The sequence below is a fragment of the Ascaphus truei genome, chromosome 13 (genome assembly GCF_040206685.1).
Source record: "Ascaphus truei isolate aAscTru1 chromosome 13, aAscTru1.hap1, whole genome shotgun sequence".
NCBI lineage: Eukaryota > Metazoa > Chordata > Amphibia > Anura > Ascaphidae > Ascaphus > Ascaphus truei.
Window position 1 is genome coordinate 35,068,250 of NC_134495.1, and position 4,854 is coordinate 35,073,103.

Here is a 4,854-nt window from a genome sequence, read left to right on the forward strand (position 1 = left end):
AGGGGGGACGCAGGGAGAGGGCTGTGCTGGGTGAGGGGGGACCCAGGGAGAGGGGTGTGCTGGGTGAGGGGGGATGCAGAGAGAGGGCTGTGCTGGGTGAGGGGGACGCAGGGAGAGGGGTGTGCTGGGTGAGGGGGACGCAGGGAGAGGGGTGTGCTGGGTGAGGGGGACGCAGGGAGAGGGCTGTGCTGGGTGAGGGGGTCACAGGGAGAGGGGTGTGCTGGGTGAGGGGGGATGCAGGGAGAGGGGTGTGCTGGGTGAGGGGGGACGCAGGGAGAGGGCTGTGCTGGGTGAGGGGGGATGCAGGGAGAGGGGTGTGCTGGGTGAGGGGGGACGCAGGGAGAGGGCTGTGCTGGGTGAGGGGGGATGCAGGGAGAGGGGTGTGCTGGGTGAGGGGGACGCAGGGAGAGGGGTGAGGGGGACGCAGGGAGAGGACTGTGCTGGGTGAGGGGGACGCAGGGAGAGGGGTGTGCTGGGTGAGGGGGGATGCAGAGAGAGGGGTGTGCTGGGTGAGGGGGGACGCAGGGAGAGGGCTGTGCTGGGTGAGGGGGGATGCAGGGAGAGGGGTGTGCTGGGTGAGGGGGACGCAGGGAGAGGGGTGTGCTGGGTGAGGGGGACGCAGGGAGAGGGGTGTGCTGGGTGAGGGGGACGCAGGGAGAGGGCTGTGCTGGGTGAGGGGGACGCAGGGAGAGGGGTGTGCTGGGTGAGGGGGGATGCAGGGAGAGGGGTGTGCTGGGTGAGAGGGGACGCAGGGAGAGGGCTGTGCTGGGTGAGGGGGGATGCAGGGAGAGGGGTGTGCTGGGTGAGGGGGACGCAGGGAGAGGGGTGTGCTGGGTGAGGGGGACGCAGGGAGAGGGGTGTGCTGGGTGAGGGGGGATGCAGGGAGAGGGGTGTGCTGGGTGAGGGGGGACGCAGAGAGAGGGGTGTGCTGGGTGAGGGGGACGCAGGGAGAGGGCTGTGCTGGGTGAGGGGGACGCAGAGAGAGGGGTGTGCTGGGTGAGAGGGACGCAGAGAGAGGGGTGTGCTGGGTGAGGGGGGACGCAGAGAGAGGGGTGTGCTGGGTGAGGGGGGATGCAGGGAGAGGGGTGTGCTGGGTGAGGTTGTGTTGATGTGACAGAGAGAAGGAAATAAGGGAGAAGGGAAAGTAAGAAAGAGTGATACAAGAAGGAGAGGGGAGGGGGAGAGAGGGAGAGAGAGGAGCAGTCCGATTAGAACTGAGCAGCACATATAGAGGGGGGGGGGGTGCTCACCCCAAAAGAGAGTTTAGAAATCCTGGGTCACCTCAGATCCTGTCCTCCATAGTACAGCCAGGGAGAGAGGGAGGAGAGAGGGAGGGGACGGGGAGGAGAGAGGGGGAGGGGAGAAGCACAAAGGTGGGGAGAGAAATAGGAGGAGATTGGGGAAGAGTGAGGAGGGAGGATAAAAAAAGGAGAGAGGGAGGGGAGAAGGGAAGTAATAATTGAGGATGGGGGAGAAGGGAAGGAATTCGGGGAGAGGGGGAGAGAAGAGAAGAAATATAAGGGGAGAGGGAAGAAATTAGGGGCAGAAGGGAAGTAATAAGGGGGGAGAGAAGTGAAGGAAGAGGGGAAGAGGGCTAGAGAAGGGAATAAATAAGGAGATGGAGGAGAGAAGGGAAGAAAAAAGTGGGAGGGGGGAGGGAAGGGAAGAAATGAGGGGAGAAGGTAAGAAATAAGGGGAGAGTGGAGGGAATGGAAGAAATAAGGTGGAGGGGGGAGATAAGGGAAGAAATAAGGGGGAGAGGAGGATGGAAGGAAATAAATAAGGGGAGAGGGAGGAGAGAAGGGAAGAAATAAGGGGACATACACAGTGACTAAAGTGACACAGACACAGTGACACAGTGACAGTTAATGGCAAATTGACACAAAGAGTGATACACAGCACACCGTGACCCACTGACACACGTCACATACACATTCCTGGGGATGTCTGACTGTATTACTTGGAGGGGGATGCAGGGAGAGGGGGGCACGAAGAGAGAGGGGGGACGCAGGAAGAGGGGGGGGACACTGGGAGAGGGGTGTGCTCGGTGAGGGGGGACAGTGTGAGGGGTACACAGGGAGAGGGGCGTGCTGGGTCAGGTGGGACGCAGTGTGAGGGGGGACACAAGGTGAGGGGTACGTAGGGGAGGAGAAGGGAATAAATAGGGGGAGAGAAGGTAAGTAATAAGTGGAGAGGGAGGGAAGAAATAAGGTGAGAGGGGGAGGGAAGAAATAAGGAGGGAGAGAAGGGAAGAAATAAGGGGGGAGAGAAGGGAAGAAATAAGGAGGGAAGAAGGGAGAGAAGGGAAGAAATAAGGAGGGAAGAAGGGAGAGAAGAGAAGAAATAAGGAGGGAAGAAGGGAGAGAAGGGAAGAAATAAGGAGAGAGGGGGAAGGGAAGAAATAAGGGGGGAGAAAGGGAAAAAATAAGGGGAGAGAAGGGAAGAAATAAGGTGAAAGGGGGAGGGAAGAAATAAGGTGAGAGAGGGGGAGAAAGTAAGAAATGAGGAGAGGGAGGAGATAAGCGAAGAAATAAGGGGAGAGAAGAGAACCAATACTATCCAATACACCCAGTGATTGTCAGTGTGGTTACATATGCCCTCAGTGGGAGCAAAGATAACCCCGATGGCAATGAATGGGCACCCTACTACCCACCGCCTCTACCCCCAACACATACTACAGTAATGGGCAAAATCCCTATTATCCAGATGTGCGTAGTAGCGCAGGGGGTCTCCGGAGCTGAACCGCATTCATTTCAGCCTCGAGGACCACCTGCCAGTATCTCCCGGCATTATTTAAATCTACCGTGTCACGTGACCCGGACATTTAAACTTTGCAGATATACAGGCACCCATACCGGCACCCGTAACTCGGGAAGCAGGGGATCCTTGTATTGTCCCCGAATATATTTGTATATAGTTATCATATACCCTCTTAGACGCCTCTTTTCCCATGTAAACACATCTAATTTAGCTAGCCTCTCCTCATAAATCAGATTGTCCATCCCCTTTATTAATTTGGTGGCTCTTCTCTGCACTTTCTCTAGTTCCACAATGTCTTTTCTTAGGAGTGGTGCCAATTTTTTGTACTCCATATTCAAAGTGTGGTCTTACTAATGCTTTATAAAGGGGCATAATTATGTTTACTTCCCTTCCATCCATTGCCTGTTTAATGCAAGATAAGATCTTGTTTGCCTTTGCAGCTACTGCTTGACATTGAGCACTATTGCTAAAGCACTCCCAAATCCTTCTCCATCAAGGATTCCCCTACTTTATCCCCATTTAATGTGTAAGTCGCCTGTTTATTCTTGCTTCCCAGATGCATAACCTTACATTTATCTGTATTAAACCTCATCTGCCATTTACCTGCTCACGTTTCCAGTCTCTCCAAGTTCTTCTGGAGAGAATTACATCCTGCTCTGATTCTACTACCTTACACAATTTAGGGGCCTATTCAAAAAGGTCAGATAAGTCACTTATCGCCAGCTTATCGGCAAAAAAGCCTTCTGCTATTCTGTAAGCTCCGATAAATCAGCGATACTATAAATTTGCGGCAAAATTTATTTCCGGAAAAAAAAGACGCCAAACTTATTGGTAGTTTCTGAAAGTCGCTCAATTCTAGTCCCCCCGATCAGCTTATCGAGGCTGATCGCCGCTCTAGAATTGAGATTTCCTCTCAAAATCGCCCCGCCACAAAAAGTTGACAGGAAGGTGGGGAGAAGCTGCCGAGAAGCAGCGAGACGGCACATAGAAAAAAAATGCCTTTTTCCTGCAGCGGATTGATGTCGGGAGACTCCAGAGCTGATACACATTAATACCAGCACCGGAGACCCCCGTCATGAATCAGATGCAGAAAAAATGCATTTACAGGTAACTTAATTACCTTAACGGCTAACCGCTAAGGCAATGAAGGGGTTAACCACCAGTGCCATGTTTATTGTGGGTAGCAGGGGTGGGTGAAGGTGGTATTTGACCCTTGGTGGGTGTTTAGGCCTTGTGGGGTATTTGCGGGTGAACTTAACCCCTTCATTACCTTAGTGGTTAATACCGCTAAGGTAATGAAGGGGATAACCGCTCCCGCTACCCACCCGGTAGGCCTAAACATACATCCTTGGGGCAACTACCCCCTTCACCCATCCCCGCAACCCACAATAAACCAAAATACACACAACAGACCTACTACCCACCTCCTAGGCCCCCAATAACCATTACAATATGTAATAAACACCAATACACGAACCCACCCACCCACCCCCTGTGCCGCCACATCAAACCATTATTTATTTATTTTAGACACAGGATTATTACCACAGGCCGGCGGGGGTCCCAGGGTGGTCCTGGTGGGTGTCGGTGGGCCCCACAAGGCACCCCGGGAGGTTCCCATGGGTGTCGGGGGGGCCTCGGGTGGTCCCCGCGAGGCTCCAGGTGGTCCCTGCGGGTGTCCGTAGACCCCAACGGGGTCCACGGTTGGTCCCTGCAGGTGTCCGTGGGTGCTCAGGTGATCCCCTGTGGGCATCGGGGGGTCCTCGGGTGGTCCCCGTGGGTCTACTACAAACAATCAGATTGGGGATATAGTTCTCACAATCTGATTGGCGGAAGTACCATGTGACAGCTGTCAGGTTGGATTTGGTGACGTCATGTTAAAGGGAAATGAAGCACAGCCATTCCGATTGGCTGGCTTCAGTCCCTTTCATGACGTCACATTGAAAAAAAAGGCACATGGTTTTCACAGCCAATCAACACAACCTCATCCAGCACTCCCCTCTCCCTGCGTCCCACCTCACCCAGCACTACCCTTTCCCTGCGTCCCCCCTCACCCAGCACAGCCCTCTCCCTGCGTCCCCCCTCACCCAGAAC

General features: G+C 54.5%; 1 protein-coding gene across 3 annotated transcripts in view; it reads right to left on the minus strand.

Moving 5' to 3' along the window:
* EFS (embryonal Fyn-associated substrate) overlaps positions 1-1,417 on the minus strand; it is a 43,456-nt gene extending 42,039 nt beyond the window's left edge. Inside the window, exon 1 of one of the 3 annotated variants that reach the window (XM_075569071.1) lies at positions 1,251-1,417. The gene's annotated coding sequence lies outside the window, so the exon portion shown is untranslated. The remainder of the gene's footprint in view (positions 1-1,250) is intronic. The other 2 variants (XM_075569069.1, XM_075569070.1) reach the window with 2 other exon arrangements.
* Between the last annotated feature and the right edge of the window lie 3,437 nt (positions 1,418-4,854).